Consider the following 19,347-nt stretch of genomic DNA (forward strand, 5'->3'; position numbering starts at 1 on the left):
GTGACTCAAGCTACCACATGTTGATTGTGATGAAATGCTAGCTGAGGCATATTCCCTGGGAGCTAAGGGGTGCTACACTTCACCACTGTGGCAGTAAAGATGACTCCGAAGAATGGCTTGGGATGGATCCTTTCAAATGAACTTAAGCAGGGGTCTCCAACCACAGGGCCACAGAGCTGGAGGTGAGCAGCAGGTGAGTGAGGGGAAACGTCATCTGTATTTACAGCCCCTCCCCATCACTCATACGACCACCTGAGCTCCATGTCCCGTCAGATCATCAGAGGCATCAGATTCTCATAGAAGCACGGACCCTGTCGTGATCTGCACGTGCAAGGAATCTAGGTTGCACACTCTTGATGAGAATCCAATGCCTGATGATCTGTCACTGTCTCCCATCACCCCTAGATGGGACAGTCTAGTTGCAGGAGAACAAGCTCAGGGATCCCACTGATTATACGTTGTGATGAGTTCTATAATTATATCATTATGTATTACAATGTAATAATAATAGAAATAGTGTATAATCTAGGTAATGCACTTGAATCATCCTGAAGCCATTCGCTCCGCCCCCAGTCTGTGGAAAAATTGTCTTCCACAAATTCACTCTGTTTTTTTTTTTTTTTGGTAGAGACATGGTGTTAATGTTGCCTAGGCTGATCTGAAATTGCTGGCTTCGAGCAATCCACCCTTCTGTGTTGGGATTCACTCAGGATGGTGGCAGAAGTATTAAAGGGAAATATTAGGGAGAGTTATGGGAAATAGTCACAAAACTTTTGGAAGGCCGAAGGGTTACAACCTAGCTTGTAATAATTGAACAGGCTGAAGGCAGCCAGTTCTTTTTTTTTGAGACGGAGTCTCGCTCTGTCGCCCAGGCTGGAGTGCAGTGGCGCAATCTCGGCTCACTGCAAGCTCCGCCTCCCAGGTTCACGCCATTCTCCTGCCTCAACCTCTCTGAGTAGCTGGGACTACAGGCGCCCGCCACCACGCCCGGCTAATTTTTTTTTTGTATTTTTTAGTAGAGACGGGGTTTCACCGTAGTCTCGATCTCCTGACCTCGTGATCCCACCCGCCTTGGCCTCCCGAAGTGCTGGGATTACAAGTGTGAGTCACTGCGCCCGGCCGAAGGCAGCCAGTTCTTACCTTAGAGCATTAGGTCATAGGGTAAATACTAGGGACAACAGAGGCTTCCTCAGTTAAGTCTGTTTACCCTACTTCCAGTAACTAACCTCTGAGCCAAATAGCTCTCTCAGTGGGAGGTCGACCAAGGATATTGCCCCCTAATGGTATTTACTTTGAACCGCTCTGCCTGAGCTTTAATCATTCTTAAAACTACTCTCTTCACCATGTTAATTATCCACAAGTGTGTTGACTCAGAGCTTCTGTTGTTAACTGTATACTAAATAAATGACTGGAGTGCAAGCTGCTCAAGGCCAGCCGCAGTGACAAACCTCTCGGTGTGCAGGTGGTCACACTCAGCTGGACTGGCAAAACAGAGTATCTGTGTTAGTGTACATTTTATTCATCTGTGGTTTGGGTCAGGGTTTGTGGGCAGACGCCCACAGCTAAGGCCCTCTTCTGAGGAGCCTTACCTCAATTGGTGCCCCGTGTGAGGAGAAATACACCACTTCTCAGCCTCCCAAAGTGCTGAAATGACAGGGATGAGCCACCTCACTCAACCAAGGCTGAGTTTCTTAAACCAAATAAAAATTAGGTGAGATTACTTGAGCCCAGGAGATCAAGGCTGCAGTGAGCCCTGATTGCACCGCTGCACTCCAGCCTAGGAGACAAAATGAGACTGTGTCAAAAAATAAAATAAAATAAAAATTAACCCTTTATCACATTCTAAGGAGCTCTTTCCCTTTTAAGTGTTCCCCAGCAGCCTTTGAATTTTGTTTCATTTTTACATACCCGTAAAAACTTTTAAGTACTGATGTCTGTCTGTGTCATTCCTCTTTTTTTTCTTTTTTTAAAATGTCTTTTTGTCCCTTCCAGCTGGATCTACCATGAAATACTTCAGAATCCAGGAAGAGAGACTGACTGGGCAACGTGTTATTCAGGTATTAAAAGACTTGGACAATAACTCAAAAATGATCAAATAATGGTGCATGCGTCAAGTGCAATGGGAAGCTCTTCTGGAGAGTGAGAGAAGCTTCCAGATAAGGTGACATTGAAGCTGAGTCCTGAAAGATGAGGAAGAGTTGTAATTTGAGAGTGGGGAGGGAAGGTGGTGGTAAAGGGTGGGGAATGGGCTGGGATGGAGTGAGCTGCCCAGGCAAGGAAACCAGCACTGGAAAGACCTGGACAATCAAGATGGCACATTTTGTTCAGGGAATGGTGAATTAACTGTGGCAGGAACGCTTTGCAGAGATACTAATTTGCTTGTACGGAATTTCTCCCTAGACCTCATTACAGTTTCTAATCTTTTGATGTTGTCATCCATCAATAGTTTGAAACAGTTATGATAATCAGAATAACAAGTGTAATATTTCACTAATCCTCACAAAAACACAGGTAGGTATCACAGTTATCTCCATTTATGAATGAAGTGATGAAGACTTGGGAATAAAGAGTGATTTGCCCAAGCTCACATGGATATTAAGACTGAGTCAGATGTTGGGTCTGGTCTCACTTTAAAGTGTTCATGAGCGCCATGTATTGTTTCTCCTATGCAGTTAAGCAGGTAGACAGGTAGAAGAAAAGCCTGTATATCTCTCTGCTCGCACACTTCCAACTGAATGTGCGTGTGGAGTTTCTACACCAAATTCTCCAATGCTCTGGATATTAACTAGGTATCCCCCAATTTTATTCTGATGCTACCTGGAGTTAGTGCAGACCGCACAGGTCAGGGGCTCAGTCCCACGAGGCTACCCTCACTTCAGATGCCAAAGGCAAGTCCTAGGTTTTCACCTGTACTTTTGACCAACCGGTTACAGATCAGGGGTTCCCATGACTCCCTTCATGGGTTTCATCATTTGCTAGAACAGCTTATGGAACTCAGAAGGACAGTTTATTTTCTTTTTTTCTGAGGGACAGAGTCTCATTTTGTTGCCAAGGTTGGTGTGCAGTGGTGCAATGATAGCTCACTGCAGCCTCGGCTGCCTGGGTTGAAGTGGTCCTCCCACCTCAGCCTCCCTGGTAGCTGAGACTATATGCTTGCACCAACATATCTGGCTAATTTATTTTATTTTTTGTGGAGATGAGGTCTTGTTATGTTGCCCAAGTTGGCCTCAGATTCCTGGGCTCAAGGGATCCTCCCACCTCAGCCTCCCAAAGTGCTAGGATTACAGATGTGAGTTCCTGCATCTGGCCAGTTCATTTCCTATTACTGGTTCGTGGTAAAGGATGTATCTCAGAAACAGCCAATGAAAGAGATGTATATGCTGGATGCAGTCGCTCATGCCTGTAGTCCCACCACTTTGGGAGGCCGAGGCGGGAGGATCCCTTACCTCAGGAGTTTGAGACCAGCCTGGGCAACATGGTGAAACCCTGTCTCTACAAAAATTTTTTTAAAAAATCAATGGGAGCAGTGGTGTGCACCTGTATTTCCAGCTACTAGGGAGGCCGAGGTGAGAGGATGCCTTGAGCTGGGGACGCTTAGGTTGCGTGAGCTGAGATTGTGCCATTGCACTCTAGCCTGCACAACAGAGCCAGATCCTGTCTTGAAAAAAAGAAAATAAAGATGCACAGGGCAAGGTATGTGGGGAGGGGCACAGAGCTTCCATGCCCTCTGTTGGGCACACCACCCTCCCAGCACCTCCTTGTGTTCAGTAACCCAGAAGCTCTGCAAACTGTTGGTTAGGGTGTTTATGGAGGAACAAATACACATGACCTTTTCAAGAGAACTTCAGCATCTCTCAGTTGGACTACAGATGATCCCACTGTAGGCATCAGATCTTGAAAACCCTATGCAAGAGGCTGTATTTTATGTCTTTATCCTGGTGCACCCAGCAGGAATGGGTGGCGTAGCATGGTGGGACAGCAAGAAATGGTCTGGAGGCACCGTTTCTCTCTCTAGAAAACTATTTCACACTACATTTTACTATAATCAAACTGATATACTGGGAGAGCTTGTTACTGAAATAACTCATGATGGATTTGGTAAAAATAAATATCTTACTCCTAAAATACTGGGAATCCAAGTGTATTTTCATGTGTACAATTCACTTAAAGTGATATTTACCCGTAAACGAATTGGCTTATATTAAATGTTAGGACGAGAACTACCTCCTTTCATTTGCTGTGGATATGCTTTCCACTTGGTTTTTCCTTTGGTTTAGTTTTTTAGGTCTATAGAAAAGCATCCCATAGAGCTATAGTGACAATATGCCTGTGTTGTGGGAATTTTAAGGAATCAGACCAATGGGGTTCAGGAGGATATTTATTATTTAGGTGCACCGGCCCAGTCAGATTAACATCCAAAAGACTGAGCTGCAAACAAAGAGCCAAGCTACCTTTTAAGTGTTTTGTGGTGGGAGATACGTGCAGGGGGAAGCGTGCTGCAGAAGCGAGAAACAAAGGCAGTTAATCAATTGAGGCATGCATCACATCACTTCTTATTTTCCAAGGAAAACATGTTTCACCACTTAGGCTTATCTGTCTTGTGACCTTGTAGCTGCATAGCAAGGGAAACAGGGTCCTCACAGAATGCCTGGGAAGGGAGGAGAGATAAGGTTCACTAACTACAGAAAAACAGGCAGTTAATTTTTAAAAGACTTTAGCTCTGTCTCTCAGGGGATTGGTTTCAACATGTAACTGAGTTTCTGCTGAATTTTTGATTTATAGACTTTTTAATTTCTTTTAATTTCCTATTTCACCTTTGGTGGAGATCTTAATTCTCTTCCTCTACTGTTTCTATTCCTCTGTTTCCCAGTACCTTCCACCAGTGGATATGGTATGTAAAGGTCAGTGTGTGGGGGCTGGGGATGCTGGTGTGACTTCATATGTGAATGCTGTCTCCCAGCAGCTGCCTGTGCAACCCTGGCTCCCTGGAGAAATTTCCTTCATCTGTCCTGTTTGGTATGATAGATAATATATGTCTTGCCTGAAAATCATTTTATGCTTTTTAATTGCTTTCAGAATTGGCTAAAACTAGCCATAACTAGAGGCAATTTAGTAGCTTCTGAAATCTATATAGATGTCTTGTTCATAGTCACACTTTTTTTTATTTTTTTATTTTATTTTATTTTAAATTTTATTATTATACTTTAAGTTTTAGGGTACATGTGCACAACGTGCAGGTTTGTTACATATGTATCCATGTGCCATGTTGGTGTGCTGCACCCATTAACTCGTCATTTAACATTAGGTATATCTCCTAATGCTATCCCTCCCCCCACCCCCCACCCCACAACAGTCCCCGGTGTGTGATGTTCCCCTTCTTGTGTCCATGAGTTCTCATTGTTCAATTCCCACCTGTGAGTGAGAACATGTGATGTTTGGTTTTTTGTCCTTGCGATAGTTTGCTGAGAATGATGGTTTCCAGCTTCATCCATGTCCCTACGAAGGACATGAACTCATCCTTTTTATGGCTGCATAGTATTCCATGGTGTATATGTGCCACATTTTCTTAATCCAGTCTATCATTGTTGGACATTGAGGTTGGTTCCAAGTCTTTGCTATTGTGAATAGTGCCACAATAAACATATGTGTGCATGTGTCTTTATAGCAGCATGTTTTATAATCCTTTGGGTATATACCCAGTAATGGGATGGCTGGGTCAAATGGTATTTCTAGTTCTAGATCCCTGAGGAATCGCCACACTGACTTCCACAATGGTTGAACTAGTTTACAGTCCCACCAACAGTGTAAAAGTGTTCCTATTTCTCCACATCCTCTCCAGCACCTGTTGTTTCCTGACTTTTTAATGATGGCCATTCTAACTGGTGTGAGATGGTATTTCATTGTGGTTTTGATTTGCATTTCTCTGATGGCCAGTGATGATGAGCATTTTTTCATATGTTTTTTGGCTGCATAAATGTCTTCTTTTGAGAGGCGTCTGTTCATATCCTTCGCCCACTTTTTGGTGGGGTTGTTTTTTTCTTGTAAATTTGTTTGAGTTCATTGTAGATTCTGGATATTAGCCCTTTGTCAGACGAGTAGGTTGCAAAAATTTTCTCCCATTCTGTAGGTTGCCTGTTCACTCTGATGGTAGTTTCTTTTGCTGTGCAGAAGCTCTTTAGTTTAATTAGATCCCATTTGTCAATTTTGGCTTTTGTTGCCATTGCTTTTGGTGTTTTAGACATGAAGTACTTGTCCATGCCTATGTCCTGAATGGTATTGCCTAGGTTTTCTTCTAGGGTTTTTATGGTTTTAGGTCTAACATTTAAGTCTTTAATCCATCTTGAATTAATTTTTGTATAAGGTGTAAGGAAGGGATCCAGTTTCAGCTTTCTACATATGGCTAGCCAGTTCTCCCAGCATCATTTATTAAATAGGAATCCTTTCCCCATTGCTTGTTTTTGTCAGGTTTGTCAAAGATCAGATAGTTGTAGATATGCGGCATTATTTCTCAGGGCTCTGTTCTGTTCCATTGGTCTATATCTCTGTTTTGGTACCAGTACCACACTGGTTTGGTTACTGTAGCCTTGTAGTATAGTTTGAAGTCAGGTAGCGTGATGCCTCCTGCTTTGTTCTTTTGGCTTAGGATTGACTTGGCAATGTGGGATCTTTTTTGGTTCCATATGAACTTTAAAGTAGTTTTTTCCAATTCTGTGAAGAAAGTCATTGGTAGCTTGATGGGGATGGCATTGAATCTATAAATTCCATTTTCACAATATTGATTCTACCTACCCATGAGCATGGAATGTTCTTCCATTTGTTTGTGTCCTCTTTTATGTCATTGAACAGTGGTTTGTAGTTCTTGAAGAGGTCCTTCATATCCCTTGTAAGCTGGATTCCTACGTATTTTATTCTCATAGTCACACATTTTAATAAATCTTCTGTTGTAGTAAGATGCCTGTATTAGAGATAGATTTGACCTAATGTGATTATTGAACTCCACAGTTAATCTCAAATTACATTGTATAAAGTTGCTAACATATTCAGTATTTTAGAAATATGTTCCAGCCTGGGCAACACACTGAGACCTCATCTCTACAAAAAATTTAAAAATTAGCCAGGCATGGTTGCAGGTACCTGTAGTCCAAGCTACTCTGGAGGCTGAGGCAGGAGGATTGTTTGAGCCCAGAAATTCGGGTCTGAAGTGAGTAGGGATCGTGCCACTGCACTCCAGCTTGGGTGACAGAGCGACACCCTGTCTCCAAAATACATGTATGCTCTATCTCAGAATTTCATAATAATAATGTGATAGTGGCTTATAATATGGCAGTAATTTTGAGAGTATTCCATGTATATGTTGTACTCATTTGTTGTAGAGATCCTGGTATTGCTAGGCCAGTTTTTCATAATCAGTCAGGTTTAAAGAGGTGATTTGTTCATAGTTACACAAGCAAGAAAGTATTAAAGCTGATTATCTGCAGAACTGTAGCCATGTTCACACACACAGAGTATTCTAAAAAAGCATTGTACATAAGGTGGTCATATGTATATCCGTCAAGGTTTCTGTGAAGCAGTGAAATGTTTTTAACAGTGTGTTTCTTTTCCTTCAGTACCATGCTCTTTTGGTTACTGTAGCCTTGTGTTATAGTTTCAAGTTGAATAACATGATACCTCCAGCTTTGTTCTTTTTGCTTAGGATTGTCTTGGCTGTACGGGATCTTTTTTGGTTCCACAGGAATTTTAGAGGTTTGTTATTTTTTTTCGAATTCTGTGAAGAGCAGTTTAATGGAAACAGCATTAAATCTATAAATTACTTTGGGCAGTAGGGCCACTCTCAGGGAAATGTCACTTCTGGGCATGGAGTTTCAGAGGCTGTATATTTGTGTGTTTGGATTGAAGACTGAGAGTACTTCTAAGGAAGGATACTTCAGAGTATGGCCACTATGTTTCCACTAGTATTTAATGTCATGTTTGTGATTGGATGTGAGCTCTGACTCTGTAGTGACCAAATGCGGTAGCAGCAGCTGAGGAGTTAATCCTGAATTTTAGGTGAGGTTGAAATTTCACATCCGACCATTGACAGTGCCTTGCAAGGAGTGCACTGTTGCTCTGCATGTATAGAGAGCCAATTTATGCTTTACCTCTGGCACTTTAAAGAGCACAAATGTCTAAAATCCGTTCACATTCTTAGAAGAAGCAAATTCACCATCATTGCTGAACATTTCTAGTAGCCTTTGCCCAAGTATTCAAAGTGGAGTGAGATAGTATTGACCTAGTCAGAATGCCGAGTACTGCTTATAAGACAGCCACCAGGCCGGGCGCAGTGGCTCACGCCTGTAATCCCAGCACTTTGGGAGGCCAAGGCGGGTGGATCACGAGGTCAGGAGATTGAGACCATTGTGGCTACCACAGTGAAACCCTGTCTCTACTAAAAATACAAAAAATTAGCCGGACATGGTGGCGGGTGCCTGTAGTCCCAGCTACTCGGGAGGCTGAGGCAGGAGAATGACGTGAACCCGGGAGGCAGAGCTTGAAGTGAGCAGAGATTGCGCCACTGCACTCCAGCCTGGGCGACAGAGTGAGACTCCGTCTCAAAAAAAAAAAAAAAAGAAAAAAAAAAAAGACAGCCACCATATCTTACCCACAGCAGGAGTTCCTGATGGGAACTGATTTTTGAAATTGAATTAGGAGGACCCTTGTCAAAGAGTGCTCTGTGCTTGAGCTACAATTCTTTAGGCAAAGCACAGCGTGGCTTCCCATTCAGTCTGTGCACTGTCTTCATACGATATGATGAATCACTTAGCATTTATTGGCCTCTGAAGCTCCATGCCCAGAAGTGGCATTTCTCTGGATTCAGAGCCTTTAAAAGCTTAGCAGAGTGCTAGATGAAGATGGGTCAGTAATTTATTAGACTTCTGGGCTATTTGGAGTTTCTTTGACTGTGGAGCAAATGTTGCTTAGAGCCCTGGACGATGATAAATGATGGTCTGATAGGAGCTTAATCTCAGAGAAAGTCTCTCTCACTTTGCTGAGCTGTATAATTTCTTTGGTGTAGGGCAAAGTTCTTAATATTTTATTTTTTGAGAGAGAGTCGAACTCTTGAAAATTTGATAAAAGCTTTGGACTACTGCAGTAGAAAAATGCACTTGCACATAATTTTTCATATGGTCCCTCATAAACCCTTCAGTCCATGGGCTCCAGATTAATAATTGCTACCATCGAATATGGATAATGCATATTGGAGGAACAGGTAGGCATCCTATGCCTAAGAGGCTTGTTGAATGATGCAGTTTCATGCCCTGCTTTTGGCTTTTCAGAGTGTACATTCCACTGATACTGGAGAGGTGGCAAAGGCTGTGTATTCATGGTCAAAGCAAGTCAAAGTTTGTGCTCGGGCAAAAGGCCTGAGAATTTTTCTCGTCTGTGGCATAGCCACATGGGTGATGTCTGGTGTTTTTCTATTTTATTACAAACATTGCCATGTAGCTTCTCTTTCTGTCACTGCATAGAAACCAGTCTTGTCAAGTTTATCCACAACCTCAATCTTTCCAAAGCTGACATTTTATTCTTCCTCTTCCGTGGCAGCTTAGCAGCATCTGACATAGTTCCTTCCCTGAAAGTCTTCTCAGTCTTGGCTTCCAGTAGGGTTTCCTGCTGCTTCTCTGCCCCTCTTCTCCTCAATCCTCTTTGTAGGCTTCTCCTAAACTGCCTGCATCATAAAGGTGGGGGTGTCTCAGGCCTTTGATCTGAGATCTTACTTCATCTCTATCTTCATTTATTCTTTAAATGGTTCCATTGCTGTGAAAATCTCCTGGATGCTGCTAATTCCAGTCCTGACCACTAAACTGAATTTTGACTCATACATCCAGCCACTTACTTGCAAACACCACTTGAGTGAATAAGCATCTCAAAATTGATTTGTCCAAATGAAGTTCATGGGTGCCATTTTTCTGAAGTGCCATTTGGGGTTCAAGTAGAGAGGTGACAAGTTACCATCTAAACATTTACAGAACACCCTTAACTTGATATATTTACCTTACTTTGACCATCGGATTTATCTGAAAATGCAGTCAGAGCTTCATCTCCAACATAGATCACCTTTGCATTGGCTTTCTCTGTTTTTGTTATTGTAGAGCGCATTGCGTTTTGCTTTTTTTTTTATCTGGTGTAAGGCAATAGCTTCCTCAAGGGTCTCTCTGCTTCCTCTTTCACCCATTCCTGTCATTCTTCCACTGGCAACTACAGTGACTTTTCAAGCTTTCATTTGCCTCCTAAAACCTATCGAGGGATTCTGACTGTTAGAATGAATAGGCTTCTTGCCATCTGTGGCCCTTCATTGGCTCCCTGCCTCCTACCCTAAGCTTCTGCACTATGTTGTAGCCAGGCTCAGTGATTTTCTTTCTGCTTTCTAAATATGTGAGGCTCTTCTCCTTCTTTGGGAGTAGAGGAGGATTATAGAGAAAATATGACACAAATTAATTAATTTTTACATGTGTGATTCGTTATCTGAATCAGATTACAAGCTCCTTGAGAGCAGAGACCCAGTTTAATGCTTTTTGTCTCCAACATCCGTGCCTTTGCCTCCAGCCTCCTCCTTTGCTGTGCGTGGGACAGTAACTTGTACTAATTCATTTGACACTTTCTTTTTTATCTTCTCCTTTACTCTCCTCCCCCCCTTTCCTCCCCTCCCCTCCCCTTCCCTCCCCTTCCTTCCCTTTCCCTCCTCTTCCCTCCTCTCCTCTGTTTCCCTCCTCCTTCCCCCTCCCTGCCCTCTCCTTTCCTCCCCTCCTCTTCAGTTTTCTTTTCTTTTGAGATGGAGTCTCTGTTGCCCAGGCTGGAGTTCAGTGGCATAATTTCAGTTCACTGCAAACTCCACCTCCTAGGTTCCAGTGATTCTCCTGCTTCAGCCTCCTGAGTAGCTGGGACTACAGGTGCAAGTCACCAGGCCTGGCTGATTTTTGTATTTTTAGTAGAGGCAAGGCTTCATGTTGGCTAGGTTGCTCTTGTACCTGTTAGGTAACATGGGCACAGTAAGATGGTGCCGGTTCCGGGTTCTTCACCCCCAGTTCCCGGTTCTCCACCCCGCGAGCCCACCAAGAGAAGGCCAATCAGGGAAGAACACCTCCTGCCTTTTACTCAAACCCCACCCCAAGCCAATCACCGATGCCCGCGTAGCCCCACTGAGTATAAAAACCCAGCACCTAAGCAGCTCACCCCTTCTTCCTTCCTTCTCCTCCTCCGTGTGGTGTCGCCTTGGTGCCTCCAGTAAAATCTCTTGACTGCGACCAGCGTGCCTTTGGTTTGAGCCCGATCTGGTCCGACTCTTTGAGTCGGTCCAACTCTTTCAGTACCAAGCTAGTGATCCGCCTACCTTGGCCTCCCAAAGTGCTAGGATTACAGGTATGAACCACCGCACCTGGCCTGACTTTTTGTTCTCCGAGCTGTCTATGTGTCAGGTTATGATTAAGTGCTCAGAGTTTAGTAGATATTAGATTTTGAGGTTGTTTCTCTCTTAGTTTAGAATACAAGCCATTGCAGGATGAGGATGGGAGTAAGGAGACACCTGTGGTGATAAATGAGAGGTGTATCTGTGCAGATTTCAACTTGGGTAGAACTTCATTGTTCTGATGAATTTTGGAAAGTATTATGAGCTAACATTATTGCTTTGGATTAGTAATTGACTAAGTAGTGCCTTAGTTGCTTGTGAGAGTAAATCTAATTTCCCAGAGTGCTAAATTCAGTCCTAGGCTGTAGCTGAGAGAATCAAACTTAATGGGAACTAGTGATATTCCTAATAGAGTAGGCAGCAAGCAAGGTAAACCTGTGCTTATCTTCCTCTCCCCCAATAAACATCGTCTACTAAGAGTTTTGTCTGAAATGCAGTAGAACAGTAAATCAAAGCACATTAAAGAGGGAAATATTACCCTTTTAGCAACAGATTGCTTTCAGATTTAAACACAACTACTGCAAAGTGTTAGGTGTGAGGTCACGTCTGTTCAGGTGTTAAACTTAGATGTGGAGAATATACTGTTAATCTTTGTTTCAAGGCTTTGTCCTCCCAAAAAACAAAACAAAACAAAACAAAAAACGCCATTTAAAGCAAGTCTTGCTAGGTCATCACCAAAAGCTAATGGGAGTGGAATTAGCTACCAGATATAAACATTGCATAGAAGCTTGGCTCTCAGAGTTTAGTAAGCAAGCTTAAGCATTTCCTGTAAATTTTAAGCGATTAATTATAAAAGAGCAGAGCAACTTGGCATCTTAGGTGGAGAGAAGATAATTGTATTCTGGTTAAAAATTGTAAGGGGCAGGCCGGGCGCGGTGGCTCCCGCTTGTAATCCCAGCACTTTGGGAGGCTGAGGCAGGTGGATCACGAGGTCAGGAGATCGAGACCACGGTGAAACCCCGTCTCTACTAAAAAATACAAAAAATTAGCTGGGCGTGGTGGCGGTCGCCTGTAGTCCCAGCTACTCGGAGAGGCTGAGGCAGGAGAATGGCATGAACCCGGGAGGCGGAGCTTGCAGTGAGCCGAGATCGCGCCACTGCACTCCGGGCTGGGCGACAGAGCAAGTCTCCATCTCAAAAAAAAAAAAAAAAAAAATTGTAAGGGGCTTATGGAAATGAGTGACATGGTGTTAGTTATTTTGAAAAGTAAAAGTGTATGTTCTCATTTTCTGCTAAAAAAATGTAATCAGAGGAGAAAAATATTCAATAAACAGGAGTTTTGTTTTTGTTTTTTGTTTTTTTTTTTTTTTCCTGTTAGAAGAGTGAAGACTGTGTACCCAGGACCTTTCCCCCCCACTACAATTTTTTAATTGTGGTAAAAATATATATAACATAAAATGTATTATCTTAGCCATTTTTAGTTTACCATTCAGTGGCAATAAATACATGTATAATGTTGCACAGCCATCACCATCATCTATCTCCATATCTCTTTTCATTTTGCAAAACTGAAATTCTGTACCCGTTAAACAATAACTTTCCATTCCCTTCTCCCCCAGCCTCTTTCTGTCTCTGATTTTGACTGTTTTAAGTATCTAATATAAATGGAATCATAAAGCATTTGTTTTTAGTGGTTGGCTTCTTGTACTCAGCATAATGTCTTCAAGTTTCATCCATGTGGTAGATGTGATGGGGTTTTCTTTCTTTTTAGGACAGTCCATTGTCTGTGTAGACCACATTTTGCTTATCCATTCATCTGTCCATGAATGCTTGGATTGCGTCCACATTTTAGATATTTGGAGTAATACAGCTATATATGAGGTGTACAAATAATCTCTTGAAGACCCTGCTTTCAGTTCTTTTGAGTATATACTGAGAAGTGCAATTGCTGGATCACATGGTAATTCTATTTTTAATTTGTTCAGGAAACAACATACTGTTTTCTGCAGTAGCTGTACCATTTTACATTCCCACTAACCATGCAGAAGGGTTCCAGTTTCTCCACATGCTTGCCAACACTTGTTATTTTCTATTTTTATTTTATTTTATAGATGCCATCCTAATGGGTGCGGAGTGGTATCTCAATGCAGTTTTGATTCGCATTTCCCTAATGACTAGTGATAATATCTTCTCGTGCTTATTGGTCATTTTCTATCTTCTCTGAAGAAATGCTTCTTTAAGTCCTTTGCTTATTTTTGAATTAAATTGTTGTTTGTTGTTGAGTTTTAGAAGTTCTTTATATATTCTGGATATTAATCACTTTATTTGCAAATATTTTCTCCCATTCTGTGGGTTGCATTTTTACTTTGTTGATAATGTATTTAGATGCACAAAATTTGTAATTTTCATGAAGTCCAGTTGTCTATTTTTAAAATTTTGTTGCCTGTGTTTTTGGTGTCAAATTCAAGAAATCATTGCCAAATGCAATGTTGTGAAGTTTTTGCCTTATCTTTTCTTCTAAGAGTTTCATACTTACAGGTTTTATATTTAAGTCTTTGATCGATTTTAACTTTGTATATGGTATTAGGTAAAGATCCAGTTTTATTCTTTTTCATGTTGATATTTAGTTTTCCCAATGCCATATGTTGAAAAAATGACTTTTTCCCTATTATATGGTCTTGGTGTTCTTGTTGAAAGTCATTTGACCATACATGTAAGCATACATTTCTAGGCTTTCTGTTCTATTTCATTCGTCTATATGTCTGTCTTTATGCCAGTATCACACTGTTTCGATTATTATAAGTCTAGTAAGCTTTGAAATCAGGAAGTGTGAATCTTCCAGCTTTGTTTTTTTTTTGCAAGATTGTTGCGGTTATTTGGGGTTCCTTGAGATCCCTTATGAATTTTGGAATAGATATTTCTATTTCTGCAAAAAATCATTGTGATTTTGATGGGAATTGTGTAAATCTGTAGATTGCTTTGGGTAGTATTGACATCGCAACAATATTGTCTTCCAATCCGTGAATGTGGGTTATGTCTCCATTTACTCATGTCTTCTTTATAGTGTTCATTATACAAGTCTTTCACCTCCTTGGTCAAATTAATTCCTAAATATTTTATTCTTTTTTTGGGAAACACTGTGGTGAGTAGCGAGCCAGGACTAGAGATCAGATTTCCCAACTATTCATTCCCACACCTTGACTGTTGCTTAGCCCAGCTGATTCACTAGACTCCAGTCACTAACCCCAAGTTTCTATCAGATGGGTCAATTTTAAATTATAGGGAAAAAAAACAGAAAAGAAAATTGGATAACTACTTTGTAGCAAGCTGGATTTTATTCATAGTTAGATTTATCTTTTCTTTGTATTTGCTTGTGTCTGTGAATTCTGTTTCGGTGGAAAGGACCTGTATTAAGTTTTGATCTAGTATCTTAGTAATCGACGTAATGAGATTTGGATTTGACTGGGAGATTAGCTGCTCCAGTAAATATGATGAACAAATAAAGGTAACTTTTCTCCTTCTGAAATTTCTAAAAACAATTTCCTCACTCAATTATTTTTTCAGTTTTCATGTTTCATTCACCATGTGAAAGGCTGTGGCCCCAGTGTTATGAGGAGCCCTTGTCTGAAGCAACTGCTGCTCATGGAACAGGCAGATCTCTGTACAGGAGCACTCATTTATAGAGAGCAGCCTTGTCATTGCTGTGAAGGAAAATGCTCAAACAAGGGGCTACTTAGGCTTTCCCAGAATTGCCCTTTCTTCGATTTTGTAATTAAATGGAAGAGGCAGTTACTCTGGGCTTAAACTAGAAAATCACGTCGTCTGAATTCTGTCTAACTTAACTGAGTCCTGCTGTGTTACTAATCCACATTAATATGGTCTTTTTCCATTAACATAGTTTCCCTGGATGCTGAACATGGAGCCTTACAGTTTCTAGAATGGCTTGGCAGAATTTCTCTCTGGGAATTGGTGAAGAAGTGTGAAGTATAGATCCAGGAAGGTGGAGGGTCCCCACACACAAAAAAAAAGTGCCCTCACAGAAGACTGTGCACTTAGTGTCATCATATACAATGGGCAGCACACACAGGCCCCTGCTATTCCTTTATGAAGGACAGGTTGGGAGGGTCCCTGGAGGTGGTGCTCGCTCACTGGCCACCAGCCTCTCCCCTGCTCTCTCTGCCTCCCTTATCATCCACACTCACCTTCATGGCGCAGGACACGTTGGCTTTGTTCTTTGACCTCATTTCATTCTGAATTTTTAAAGCTTGATATAACTAGTTTTACCCCTTCAATTTGAAAAGTTATTTTAGAAATTGATATAATTATTGCCACATTTTTCTTAGATGTTTAAGATCGTGGTCACCTGCTTTATTTGTAGACATTGCATAGAGATAAATGCTGGGGACGAGGGTGTTTGTTTTTAACCTTAATGTGTTTGTCTGATCTGTGAGTTCTAGGGGTTGTGGAAAAGGAAAGTGGTATAAAGTAAATGACACAGTGACAGAAGAATTCGACCTAAATAATGAGTTCCTGGAGTGTGAATGCTTCGGTGAAGAATATAGACCAAAAATTTATGATCAAGGTAAGGATATACAAATGGATAGTTTCCATTAGTTTTGGTTTTTAATTTAGTTTTCTACAAAATTGGAAGTAGGATTCTTTAAATTAAAAACAGAATAGACTTTTTCTAGTACTGTTGCTCTAGCTATAGAACCATGAGTAGGTAGGGGAGGGGAGGTATCCTGGAAGGGTATGAAATGAATATCAAAGAGACACTAATAAAGAAATCTAACCTTAAAAATAGTTTCAGAAGTGGTTGTCCACTAAAATTTTCAAACGTCCTTTTCACTTATATAGGAGCATAATTAATTAGAGAACATATTTTTAGCTCCTGTACTTTTAACACCATATTCATTAGTGTGGCAAAGCAGTCTTTACCTCCAATCCCCCGACTCCCGGGACAAAAAAAAAAATGTATCAGGGAAAGCACATCAAAAAACCCAACCACAATTAGCTATCTGAAAGCCATTTTGCAGAGATCTTAGCATTTCTTAGCAAATAATTTTGAGTTATTCTAGGGGCATTTAGAAATATCTACCTGTATTAGATTCACTATATTAGAATTCTATATTACGCCACTGTAGTCATGTATTCAATGCTAAGTTTTAAGGGTTAAATAAAGTATCATTGCCAGAATTCACCCTAATATCAACCTCCAAATGAGGGATTGATTTTATTGCCAGAACTGAGGTCCCCTAACTTCCACTCTAAGCAGTAACCTAAAAAGACCCTCATTTTACTTACACTTTGCATTTCACACATTTACAGAGTAGTTACTTGCTGGATTCGTGGACCCTTTGTTTTAGATTGTCAAGACAAGAAAACCTTTTTCATTAGACTTCTTAATGTTGTGCTGTAAAGCAAACACCTACACCTGTGTATGTCAATGATATAATGCCCACATGCTCTTCCACCAGGGGGGTCTGATGAGAATGCTGGGGATCACCAAAGAAGACTCGAGTCAGCTTTGTACAGCAGGAAGCTGAGGACTTCTTTCCGTAAGTTTCTTTTCACTTGTGAGTACAAAATATCTGAGACAGGTCCTCAATGTTTGGAAAGTTTATTTTGCCAAGGTTATGGACATGACAGCCTATGGAGTTCCTGAGGACATGCTCCCAAGATGGTTGGGGTACAGTTTGCTTTTATACATTGTTGCGAATTGTGAGACATCAATCAATATGTTTAAGATGTACATTGGTTTTGTCCAGAAAGGTGGGACAACTGGAAGCATGGGAGGGGGCTTCCAGGTCATAAGTAGATTAAGACAAATGGTTGCATTCTCTTGAGTCTCTGATTAGCCTTTTTCTGAATACACAATTTACATGTGAGAAGAGGGTAAAAGAATCTTCACTCATGCCTTAGTCTGGCTTAGTGAAATGATAGAGCAGAAGAAACAGTGAGATGTGCATTTGTCTCAGGTGAGCAGAGAGATGGCATTGTGCTCTGTTCATCCTTTGCCCACAAGGAAATTCCCTAAGGGCAAATGGTGAAGGAGGTATGTAGTTCCTTATCTTTGTAGCCATCTTATTTAGTAATAAATTGGGAGCAAGTTTGCTTGATGCAGTTCCCAGCTGTCTTCCCTTTGGATTAGTGAAGATTTATTTTATTTCCTTCTATAAACTTGCTCTGTGATTTAGTTAGTGTTAGTGTGATATTTGAGAATACAGTATTTGGGATTTGAAGATAATTAGCTAAGCTAGATAGAAATTCCTAAAATAAGTCTAAAATTAAACAAATACCTTTTCTTTATTATTGCTTCCTGGTCATTATTTCCTTGGCAATAACTTACTTTGTATTTAGAAACATGCACATAAGTTAGTTCCTTCTAGAATCGAGATTTTAAAAAAGTTTACACTTGAGGTTCTTTTAAACATGTTGGCATCATTTATTGAATTACACTTCATGTCCAAAACATAGCACTATATCAACACTCTCAGAACGCTGTTGCTTTTTAAAGACCCTGTTGTCAGTGAATTTACCTTTCAATAAATTGAATCAGGAAAGTATATAATTTACTTTTTCATGTAAAACTGTGTTTAAGTCTGGTTTATCAAGTTTGAAAACTTTGCTCAATAATTATTATAAGACTTTGAATGTGTGGCTCTAAAATGAGTTTATTTCACTGCTCTTGAATGGTCATAATGGCTGGAAAAGATACCTCACAGTAACATGTAGGAAGAATTTATTTTCCTGCTTCATAAGTTACGGTACTCAGTTTTAAATCCCATATGCCAGTTAAGTTAAAATTTGTCCTGCAAATTTTTAATTTTTTATAATGTCACTCAGTTCTCCAAACTAATTGAAAGATACTAACTTTTTAATTATTTAATGAAAACATTATAATTCTATATACTTGATGAGGTACAGTTTGATGTTTTGATACACATACACATTGTATCATGATCAAACAATTTAAGTGTAATGCCCTGTTCATGTGAGTTTGGCAAGTTTTAAAACTACTAAAACAATAGCCACTTTCTGCTAGACAAAGTTTTCTAATCCTGTCTAGTCCCATCTTCACCAGCAATTTTGTGTCAGTCATCTCCTTGGTCCCATGGGCCTAATTATGCCTGGATGTCTGTTCTAACCAAGCTGATTTTAAAAGGCAAGAAGAACGACTATCTGGAGAAAATGCCTGTTGGAATATACCAGGTAAGAATCATTTGAAAAATTCTAAAGGGGAGAATTCAGGTAGATGTCAGAGTGTACCTGGTAGATCCAGAGGCACTCCCGCTGGTCTTTATCTGGATGAGTTATAGGCTGCAGAGATAGCTGTAGAGCTAGTGCCAGGGAGTACTAAGGACACAGATGTGAATGCACACTCGAGATTGGCCAGCACAATCACTGAGCTGCTGTGTGGTGTGAGATGACAGCAATAAACAGAGGCATGGGGAGTAGGCAGTCAGGAAATACATTGATGAAATTAACTTATCTGGCGAGAAGAACAAGTGAACGCTTGTAATCATTGGGTAATGATTATGACAGACATTATTTATTGTATACCTCCTCTGAGCTACATGCTTTAAGCAAATCTTCAATTCTTAAAAGACTCATGGAGTGGTGGGTTGTTATTTCCATTTTTCGGATGGAAAAACTGCAGTTCAGAAAAGAAGCAAAAAGCCAGTGTCATAGAGCATGCATTTAAATTCAGAACTATATACCCAGCCTAGACTTTATATACTAAACAAAGCTCAAAAGCAAGATGCAAGGAATATGAATATATATATATATATATATGGCTGAGTGCAGTGGCTCACACCTGTAATCCCACCACTTTGGGAGGCTGAAGTTGAGGCGGAAAGACTGCTAGAGGCCAGGAGTTGGAGATGGAGTTGGGAAAAAGATAGCCAGTTTTGGTGGTGTGTGCCTACAGTGCCAGCTACTCCAGAGGCTTAGGTGGGCAAG

The 19,347-nt window shown here is 40.8% G+C and overlaps 1 long non-coding RNA gene across 1 annotated transcript; it reads left to right on the top strand.

Annotated features, from left to right (window-relative positions):
* Nucleotides 1-19,341, top strand: LOC129464001 (uncharacterized). The gene is made up of 4 exons (XR_010116002.1): nucleotides 1-193; nucleotides 1,993-2,057; nucleotides 15,840-15,964; nucleotides 16,860-19,341. It is a non-coding gene; the product is annotated as an uncharacterized lncRNA (long non-coding RNA).
* Nucleotides 19,342-19,347: the final 6 nt, after the last annotated feature.

Source organism: Symphalangus syndactylus, chromosome 15 (assembly GCF_028878055.3).
Source record: "Symphalangus syndactylus isolate Jambi chromosome 15, NHGRI_mSymSyn1-v2.1_pri, whole genome shotgun sequence".
Lineage (NCBI taxonomy): Eukaryota > Metazoa > Chordata > Mammalia > Primates > Hylobatidae > Symphalangus > Symphalangus syndactylus.